Here is an 11,027-nt window from a genome sequence, read left to right as displayed (position 1 = left end):
ACCAAGTCTAGAGTTCTGTCAATTCCCATATGACCCATTTGGTTATGCAGTTGGTGCAGCACAACAGCTCGATACTCCTCAGGTAATACTAGTTGGCATCTGGATTCACTTCCCACTTGTCTCCTCCTAATGAGAAGGTTGTTTTGGAGCTCCATTTTATTTACTTCTCGGAGTAGAAAAGGCAGTTCAGGAAGTTCTTCCTTCACCGATGGTGATGGTGACTCTCCTCGTTCCAGCTGAGCTATGACATGGCGGATAACAGGGTCGTCACGCTGCTTGGCTGCAATGTCATCTGCTGAGAATCGAGGAAGTAAAGGGGAGCTGAACTGTTCATCGTCAGTAAAACTGTCAGGTAGACTGTTGACATGGGTTGACATAGACAACACCAGAGCATGGTCAAGATGTACATCTGAGCTGTACACCAGGTGACGAGCACAAACTGCTTCGATGGTGTGCTGATCAATGGAGAAATAATCTGGTTCGTTGAGGTGTTGCTGGGCAAATTTTAGGACTCGTTCATGTTCCTTCCTGGAGGTAGGATCATCAAACAGCTCACCATGAGGTCGTCGAGACAATCCATCAGCATCCATGTTCTGCTTTCCAGCTCTGTAGATGATCTTGAATGTGAAAGTAGACAAAGCTGAAAGCCATCTGTAACTGGTAGCATCGAGTTTTGCTGAGGATAACAGATAAGTTAGTGGATTGCTGTCTGTGACAACTGTGAACTGAGCACCGTAGAGATAATCATTAAATTTCTCCGTCACCGCCCATTTCAGAGCGAGAAACTCCAATTTATGAGCAGGGTACTTGGACTCACTCCGCGAGAGACCTCTGCTGGCATATGCCACAACCCTGTTCTTTCCGTCCTGCTCCTGATACAACACCGCGCCAAGACCGGTGGAGCTGGCGTCGGTGTGGAGTGTGTAGGGCTTTTGTGGATCAGCAAATGCCAGTACAGGAGCAGAAGTTAGTTTCTCGATGATGGTTTCAAAAGCCTGCTGGCACACTGGTGTCCACCGTCCTCCAAATGGTGCTTTGGGGTTCAAGTAATTCTCAGGTTTTACAGTTGGTCTCAATTTCTTCTGGGATGGCGGATAACCAGCAGTCAGGTCATGCAGTGGCTTAACTATGGCTGAATATCCTTGGACGAAACGGCGGTAATATCCAGAGAAACCGAGAAAAGACCTCAGCTCTTTCAGGTTTTTGGGCACTGGCCAGGAGGTGAGTGTTTTGATCTTATCAGGATCTGTCTCAACACCATTCTGGGACACTACATGTCCCAGATATTTCACAGATGTTTGGAAAAACACACATTTCTCGACTGACAACTTCAACCCAAAGTCCTTAAGTTTGTTGAGAACTTTCATCAGGCGTTCTTCATGTTCCTCCAAGGTAGGTGCAAAGATGATCAAATCATCGATGAAAACCAAAACTTCTTTTAGATTTAACTCTCCCATGCATCTTTCCATCAACCTTTGGAATGTGCTTGGGGCATTGGTGACCCCTTGTGGCATGCGGTTGAATTCCCAAAACCCCAATGGACATACAAAGGCAGTTTTAGATTTATCCTTTTCCTCCATCTCAATCTGATAATAGCCCGACTTAAGGTCTAACACAGTGAACCACTTTGATCCAGAAAGGGCAGAAAATGCATCTTCAAGCTTGGGTAGAGCATAGGCGTCCTTTATTGTTTGAAGATTTAGCTTCCTGTAGTCGATACAGAGACGTACACTGCCATTCTTCTTGCGAACAACCACAATTGGAGAAGCAAATGGCGAATCAGACTCACGTATGACTCCAGAATCAGAAAGCTCTTGCAAATGTTTTCTTACAGCGTCGACATCCTGAGGGTGGATTGGTCTTGGCCTTTGTTTGAAAGGAGTGGGATCAGACAACTTGATTTGATGTTTAACTTTATCTGTCCGGTCGAAGTCCAGCTCGTGCTTTGCAAACACCTCAGGAATACCGTTGAGTTTTTGGATGATTCGCTGCTTCCATTCTGGAGATAAAGGTGAGTCTCCAAAGTTGTATTGTGGTTGAGATGATTGTAGCGACTCTGTAGACTGGGTTGAATTTTGGACTGTTTGCTCTTGTGAGATCACACTCCGGAAAGTGCTGATTTCTGCTATGACTGCTCGTGCTGGAATGTGAATCTCATGGTCAGACTCATTGCTTACAACAACTGGCAGATGACAAGGCCGGTGTTGAGGCAAGTCAATAAGGCAGGTTTTTACCATGAGCCCACCAGGGAGGGCATAGGAACTTGGATGTTCGAGGAGGACTTGTTTTTCTTCCTGCCACCATCTTGCTGCTAAACACCCTTCTACAACTGTGGTTTGTCCAGCAGTAATAACTTGCGGCTGACTAGACTGCAGGGTGACAGTTGCAGTAAGGTCCTTCAAACTCTGGGCATAGCGGTGTTGGAGAATCTTATACACTGCTATATAACCAGAGCCTGTAGGTTGAAATGACTCATCAGGATGAGTATCAAAATGTTTGCTGTAAGCAACATCTAAGGTGTTGGTGCCAATGAGAATCAGATGTTGAGCTGGTTTATTATCAGGCACAACGAAAGCAAGTGTGTCGACTTCCACAGGTAAACCAAAAAATTCAGGCTGGAAGGTCATGTTGATCTCTACATATCCCAGATAAGGCACTGCTTGTCCATTTGCTCCTTCTATTTCCAACAGGTTGTTTATTGATTTGATTTCATGATCCCTGAGGTAAGTATTGTAGAAGGAGTAAGGGATAGTGGTAACCTGTGAGCCGGAATCAAGGAGGCAGTTGAACTGATCTCCTTTTATTTTAACTTGACCTGTGCTCTTTGTGCCGACAAGACCTCGTGGCAGTGTTCTTATTTCACGTTCTTTGGGACTGTTCATATACACAGCTTCTGTGTGTCCCACTACAGAAGCTGTTTCTAGTTTAATGACGTTGAATTCTTGGCATCCCACGCTTGTTGCTTTTGGCGTAACAGTTTCTTTTTCTGCTCAACAAGACTGGGGTTTGCTTTATTTGTGCAGGAGGAGGAAAGATGGCCATCTTCTCCACACTTAAAACAGTACCAGGGCTTGGGCTTGGTTTTTAACTGAGGTGAAGAAGAGTAGGATTTGTTCTCTCTCGACACGGACTTGAATTCAGCTGGACTCTTCCTGGACAGAAGTTGAGACATTTGCTGCTGTAGTTTCTGAAGTTGTTTTTTCATCTCTTTGAGCTCTTCATTGGACGTAGAATGTCCACAAGAACAGGCACTTTGGGACTGGATGTGAACTTTCTGTTTGGACGTTCCAATGTGCTTTTTCATAAGTGACTCTTTAGCATATTGTCTATCTTCTTCTGTCCTCAGTAACAACAACAAATCAGAAAAAGATGGTGGGTTGTCTTTCTTTTGTTCCAGCTGTAACTTTGTGATGACAGTGTTATCCCAACACCCACGACAAAACTGTTTGAGTAGATGTTTATCAATGTCAGCAGGTGAAATTCCTCCTTGCTTCACAACAGTGTTGAGAGTGAGCAGAAGTCTTTGAGGGTAAGTGGATGGTCGTTCTCCTGAATTCTGCAGAATGTTTAAGTATTGTGCATACAATTCTTCACCGTCCTGCACTGTTCCAAAGGCAGAATCTAGTATGTTTAGCAAAACTGTTGGTACTGTGTTGGGGCTCAAACCTTTGACCAAATCAGCTGCAGGTGATGACAGGCTCTCTGTGATTCGTCTAGTGACGTGTAGCGCAGAAAGACTGGGGTCAGCAAGCAGAGACTCAATCTGGGAACGCCAGGACTCAAAATCAGCTTCATTACTCGGCTTAGGAAGCCTTCCTGAAAAGGTACGGAGACGAAGTGAGGTTGAACCAGTCAAATCAGTATTTCGAACCACATGTTCAACAACAACCCGTTGTATTTGAGGTGGATTGAGATCATTGGTGGAAAGCGACAGTCCTGGAGCTGGTCCAGTTTGCTTTCGACGAGGTCGTGCTCCCTGGTCCGAGGAGGAATGAGCAGGAGGAAGTGAGGATAACGATCCTGATTTCAGCCCTGTTTGTGCTGGCTGTAAAGCAGTGAATTTATCCACTTCCTCTTTTACCTTTACTCTATCCTTCTCATCAATGTCATCGTCATAGTCATCTTCATCATCATCATCATCATCATCATCGTCATTATCACCTCCATCTGCTCCTGCTGCATGCAAATGTTGGCCAATCTGGCTCATTACTGTCTTCAGGACATCTTCAAAACGATGGCCGCTTTGATCAGCGATTTTCTTAAGTTCAGCGATGTAGTTGGGCTGATTGCTGCTGCTGCTGTCCACTGTGGCTGCGTACTCGAGCGCCAAAGCAGTGACACGGAACACAAGATCAGTATTCGTTTTAGAGGCGTAAGTATAAGGTAGAAGCGGTTGTAACGCGGAAAAAGCAGTTAGATCCGCAAACTCAACGATCAGGTTTTCAAAAAAAGTGCTTGAGGAATCAATTACATACAAAGTGCGATTAAGTTTGCCATAGCTACTTAAGCAATCAAGTATTTCTTCGTCGGCGTTGGTATTAGTAGCACCAGTAATCATCACTGACTGTGATACGTTTATACCAGATTGCACAACAAAATCCATCTTTTATTGTTTTATTTGTTTTGAATATTTTACTCAAATTTTTTCCCCAAAACTGAAATAACTGTTCAAAATGTAAATAAATAACCCAGAAAGTATTCACACCCACAAGCTCCTGGCTAGCTCGCCACGTGTAACGCTACTTAAGGCTAGGCGCCTGACTACGGCCAAATATAACAAATGGCGCTCAGATAGATTCGGCTATGGAGCCCGTGGGTGTGAATAAAATACCATTAGACAAAAGTATGTTTAAGTTATTGTATTCAACTTGTTTTTTCTTTCATATATATATGAAGATATGCAATAATAATAATATTTATAATAACAGTGATTTTCTATAATATAACCAAAAACACAACAAGGAAAAAAAAAAACAAGCACTCAGCAACAAAAACAATAAACCCTGATGTCACCTAAGAGTTTCTATTTTGGTCCATTCATGAATCCAAGGTGATCAATAGTCCATCAATCAATATCTGATTGTTTTCTTTTTTTCCCAAGATCCAGAGCAAATAGGTCCAGAATGAAAAGATAGCTTGGTTCATTTAAATCCTACCGCGAAGCTGCGGTGATCCGGTAGCTCGCCATCCTGACGTGACACAGGGGGTGGGAAAAAACCTGACCGTCGAGCGGTCGACAGGAAACACCCAATTTAATCCTTCGGCCCTTTTTGTAAGCCTCGATCCAGCCGTATTCTTCTATAAGTTTAGAAGACGCCGAGACGAGCAGCTGGCCACAGGGACAGCAGCAACAGCGATTGAGATCCGAGTCACCTGTGACCCGTAACTTAAAAGGGTGCTGTCAGTTTGACCCGCCAAAATAAAATACGGGTTCCTTATTTTGTGCAGGTTACATTGGGGTTTACCCCGGTGAACGAGAGGGTAGCCTCCCTCGGCCTACGGGTGGGGGGACGGGTCCTGACTGTAGTTTGTGCTTACAGGCCGAACGACAGTTCAGATTACCCACCCTTTTTGGAGTCCTTAGAGGGGGTACTGGAGAGTGCTCCTCCTGGGGACTCCCTTGTTCTGCTGGGGGACTTCAACGCTCACATGGGCAATGACAGTGAGACCTGGAGGGGCGTGGTTGGGAGGAACGGCCCCCCCGATCTGAACTCGAGCGGTGTTCTGTTGTTGGACTTCTGTGCTCATCATGGATTGTCCATAACGAACACCATGTTCAGGCATAAGGGTGTCCATATGTGCACTTGGCACCAGGACACCCTAGGCCGCAGTTCGATGATCGACTTTGTCATTGTTTCATCGGATCTACGGCCGTATGTCTTGAACACTCGGGTGAAGAGAGGTGCGGAGCTGTCCACTGACCACTACCTGGTGGTGAGTTGGCTCCGGTGGTGGGGGAGGAAGCCGGTCAGGCCTGGCAGGCCCAAGCGTGTTGTGAGGGTCTGCTGGGAACGTCTGGCAAAACTTCGAACACATCCCGGGGGACGTGGGGGACATGGAGTCTGAGTGGACCATGTTCCGTGCCTCCATTGTCGAGGCGGCCGATCGGAGCTGTGGCCGCAAGGTTGTCGGTGCCTGTCCCGGCGGCATCCCTCGAACCCGTTGGTGGACACCTTCGGTGAGGGTTGCCGTCAGGCTGAAGAAAGAGTCCTACCGGGCCTTTTTGGCCTGTGGGACTCCGGAAGCAGCTGATTGGTACTGGCAGGCAAAGCGGCATGCGGCTCGGGTGGTTGCTGAGGCAAAAACTCGGGCGTGGGAGGAGTTTGGAGAGGCCATGGAGAAAGACTTCCATACGGCTTCGAGGCGATTCTGGTCCACCATCCGGCGTCTCGGGGGGGGAAGCAGTACGGCACCAACACTGTTTATAGTGGGGATGGTGTGCTGCTGACCTCTACTCGGGACGTTGTGGGCCGGTGGGCAGAGTACTTCGAAGACCTCCTCAATCCCACCAACATGCCTTCCATTGAAGAAGCTGAGCCTGGAGACTCTGGGTTGGGCTCTCCAATCTCTGGGGACGAGGTCGCCGAGGTGGTTAAAAAGCTCCTCAGTGGCAGGGCCCCGGTGGTGGATGAGATCCGCCCGGAGTTCCTTAAGGCTCTGGATGTTGTAGGGTTATGTTGGCTGACGCGACTCTGCAATATTGCATGGACATCGGGGGCAGTTCCCCTGGATTGGCAGACCGGGGTGGTGGTCCCCCTGTTCAAAAAGGGGGACTGGAGGGTGTGCTCTAATTATAGAAGGGTCACACTCTTAAGCCTCCATGGCAAGGTCTATTCAGGGGTCCTGGAGAGGAGGGTCCATCGGATAGTCGAACCTCGGATTCAGGAAGAGAAGTGTGGTTTTTGTCCTGGTCGTGGAACACTGGACCAGCTCTACACCCTCGGCAGGGTCCTGGAGGGTGCATGGGAGTTTGCCCAACCAGTCTACATGTGTTTTGTGGACTTGGAGAAGGCGTTCGACCGTGTCCCTCGGGGAGCCCTGTGGGGGGTTCTCCGGGAGTAAGGGGTACGGGGCCCTTTGATACGGGCTGTCAGGTCCCTGTATGACCGGTGTCAGAGCCTGGTCCACATTGCCGGCAGTAAGTCGGGCTCGTTTCCGGTGAGAGTTGGACTCCGCCAGGGCTGCCCTTTGTCACCGATTCTGTTCATCACTTTCATGGACAGAATTTCTAGGCGCAGCCAAGGTGTTGAGGGGATCCGATTTGGTGGCCTTAGGATCTCATCTCTGCTTTTTGCAGACGATGTGGTCCTACTGGCCTCCTCAGGTCATGATCTGCAGCTCTCGCTGGAGCGGTTTGCAGCCGAGTGTGTAGCTGCCGGGATGAGGATCAGTGACTCCAAATTTGAGGTCATGGTCTTGAGCCGGAAAAGGCTAGAGTGCCTTCTCCGGGTCAGGGGGGTTGTCCTGCCCCAGGCGGAGGAGTTCAAGTATCTCGGGATCTTGTTCACGAATGGGGGAAGAAGGGAGTGGGAGATCAACAGGCGGATTGGCGCAGCGTCTGCCGTCAAGAGGGCGTTGTACCGGTCCATCATGGTGAAGAGAGAGCTGAGACAAAAAGTGAAGCTCTCGATTTACCGGTCGATCTACGTTCCCACCCTCATCTATGGTCATGAGCTCACGGATACAAGCGGCCGAAATGGGTTTTCTCCGTAGGGTGGCTGGGCTCTCCCTTAGAGATAGGGTGAGAAACTCAGTCATCCAGAGTAGAGCCGCTGCTCCTTCACATCGAGAGGAGCCAGTTGAGGTGGCTCGGGCATCTGGTCAGGATGCCTCCTGGACGCCTCCCTGATGAGGTGTTCACGTCCCACCGGGAGGAGGCCCCGGGGAAGACCCAGGACACGCTGGAGGGACGATGTCTCTCGGCTGGCCTGGGAACGCCTCGGGATTCCCCCGGAAGAGCTAGAAGAAGTGGCCGGGGAGAGGGAAGTCTGGGCCTCCCTTCTGAAGCTGCTACCCCCGCGACCCAACCCCGGATAAGCGGAAGAAGATGGATGGATGGATGGATTTTAGTTGTTGGGTGAAGGGTGCAGAGTTACTCAAATAAAAGCAACTGATGAAATCTAGTAGAGATAACAGCAGAAAAACAACTTGAAGAAGAAACTCAAAACAAAAACTTACTAAAATATTTACTGAGATAAATTTATGTAAAAATATATGGAAATGCCAGACAGACCAAACACCTACAGTATATGTTCAAAAGTCAAATTTAAAGTGGATTTCTCAGACAAATACAAGTTTTTCCTTACAAAACTTAAACCTTAAAGTACAAAAAATATATTAAGTCAGTTAAGCTTAAAAATTTAATTAATGTGTGACAATATGAAGCCAAGAGTATGTGTAAAAGGGATATATATATATATATATATATATATATATATATATATATATATATATATATATATATACAGTACAGACCAAACGTTTGGACACACAGTTGTGTCCAAACGTTTGGTCTGTACTGAATATCTGTACATGCGTGGGTTCCTCCCACAGTCCAAAAACGTGACTGTTAGGTCAATTGGTCTATCTAAATTCTCCCTAGGTGTGAGTGTGTGCATGGTTGTGTGTCCTGTATGTCTCTGTGTTGCCCTGCGACAGACTGGCGACCTGTCCAGGGTGACCCCGCCTCTCGCCCAGAACGTAGCTGGAGAGGCACTGGCAACCCTCCCGACCCCGTTAGGCACAAGGGTGAACAGAAAATGGATGGATGGATATTATCTAATGTAGACGCAGCGGCTCGAAGTTCGTCTTTTCCACTTTGCTTGGTTAAAAACACCTACAACCGACAAAATTTACTGGCCATTGGTCAAGCAATCGGGGGAAGTCTGTCACAGGAGCTTTTCCGTGTCCACAACAACATTCCGGTCGATATTGCTCGGACACCGGGCTCTCCCTGGATTACAATCCCAGCATCTACCACAGGGCGACGGCGCAGAGATCGTAAACAAATGAGGGGGTGTCGCAGCGGCGTGTTAGCGAGGCTCAGGAAACAGCCACACAAACCACCGTTACCAAGCATTTTTCTCTCCAACGTGAGGTCTCTCGCTATCAAACTGGACGAATGGAAGCTGTGGATTGCAACTGACAACCTCATCCGGGAATGCTGCATTCTGTTGATCACGGAGACGTGGTTAAATCCAACCATACCGGACCCGGAGATCGAGCTAGCAGGCTACACAGCACACCGACAGGACCGATCAGCGAGCTCCGGTAAGAAAAGAGGAGGTGGACTATGCGTTTATGTAAATAACAGCTGGTGTACGAACTCCACAGTAGTTGTTAGCCACTACTGGCTAACTACTACTGAGGTGTAGTTCTCCAGGCCTGGAGAACTACACCTCAGCAGTCTTGGACTACATCAGGTTCTGCACGGACAATGTCACCAGGAACAGACTCATGAGGATCTATCCAAATAGGAAACCCTGGATGACTAAGGAGGTCCGGGGCCTCTTGAAAGCCAGGAACTCTGCTTTCAGGTCTGGGGACAAAGCACTCTACAGTTCTGCCAGAGCCAACCTGAGAAGAGGCATCTGCCAAGCTAAGGCATCATACAGAGGGAGAATAGAGAAGCAGCTCAGGAGCAACAACACCAGGCAGGTGTGGCAGGGTGTTCAGCACATTACAAACTACAGATCCAGCAACCAGCCATGCACGGAGGGAACCACTTCCCTGGCAGAGGAGATGAATATCTTCTTTGCCCGCTTTGAGGCGACACCTACCACAACTCCACCACAGCTGCCTGTCCACAGCAGCTCTGCTCTCACAGTAGAGGAGAGTGAGGTGAGGCAGGTGATGAGGAAGGTGAACCCAAGGAAGGCTGCGGGACCTGACGGTGTGTCGGGACGGGTGCTTCACAATCTTCACAAAGATTTTTAACCAGTCCCTGTCTCAAGCCACTGTCCCTCCCTGCCTAAAGTCCTCTACCATTGTCCCCCTGCCGAAAAGAACCAACATCAACACCCTGAACGACTACTGTCCAGTGGCACTCACACCGATCATCATGAAGTGCTTCGAGAGACTGGTGCGGAGTCACATCCTCGCTGGCCTGCCTGCTGAGCTGGACCCTCTCCAATTCGCCTACAAAGCAAAGAGGTCCACAGAGGATGCTGTATCCACAGCACTTCATGATGCCCTGACCCACTTAGAGAAGCAGGGGAGCTACGTCAGAATGTTCTTCGTGGACTTCAGCTCAGCATTTAATACTATACTTCCCCAACGTCTGGTGTCCAAGCTAGCAAACCTTGGGCTCCCATCAGCCACCTGCAGTTGGATCCTGGACTTCCTAACAGGTCGCTCCCAGAGGGTCAGACTGGGCTCCCACACCTCCACTGCTCTGAGCCTGAACACCGGATCGCCACAGGGTTGCGTGCTCAGCCCACTTCTCTACACCCTCTACACTCATGACTGTGTCTCCAACTACCTTAGCAACAAGATCATAAAGTTTGCAGATGACACGACTGTTGTTGGTCTCATCTCAGGCGGGAAGGGGGAGCTGGAGTACAGGGATGAGGTGAAGCGGCTGTCAGAGTGGTGCAAAGTCAATAACCTGCTCCTCAACACCTCCAAAACAAAGGAGCTGGTGATCGACTTCAGGAAGAACAAAACGGACATCCAGCCTCTCACCATCAGTGGGACCTGTGTGGAGAGGGTCCCAGTGTTCAGGTTTCTGGGCATGGAGTTGGAGGACAAGCTAACCTGGAGCACCAACATCAAGGAGCTGTTGAAGAAGGCACAGCAGAGACTGTACTTTCTGAGAATACTCAAGAAGAACCGTCTCCCCTCAGACCTGCTTCAGGCCTTCTATCACTGCTCCATAGAGAGTGTGCTCACGTACAGTCTGTGTGTCTGGTACGACAGCAGCACATCCGCGGACAAGAAGGCGCTCCAGAGGGTTGTTAGGGCAGCAGAGAGAACCATAGGCTGCCTCCTCCCCACTATGGAACAGATTTACACTTCCAGGCTCCACA

This window comes from Xiphophorus hellerii, chromosome 15, assembly GCF_003331165.1.
Source record: "Xiphophorus hellerii strain 12219 chromosome 15, Xiphophorus_hellerii-4.1, whole genome shotgun sequence".
Lineage (NCBI taxonomy): Eukaryota > Metazoa > Chordata > Actinopteri > Cyprinodontiformes > Poeciliidae > Xiphophorus > Xiphophorus hellerii.
Note: the sequence above shows the minus strand (reverse complement) of the source record.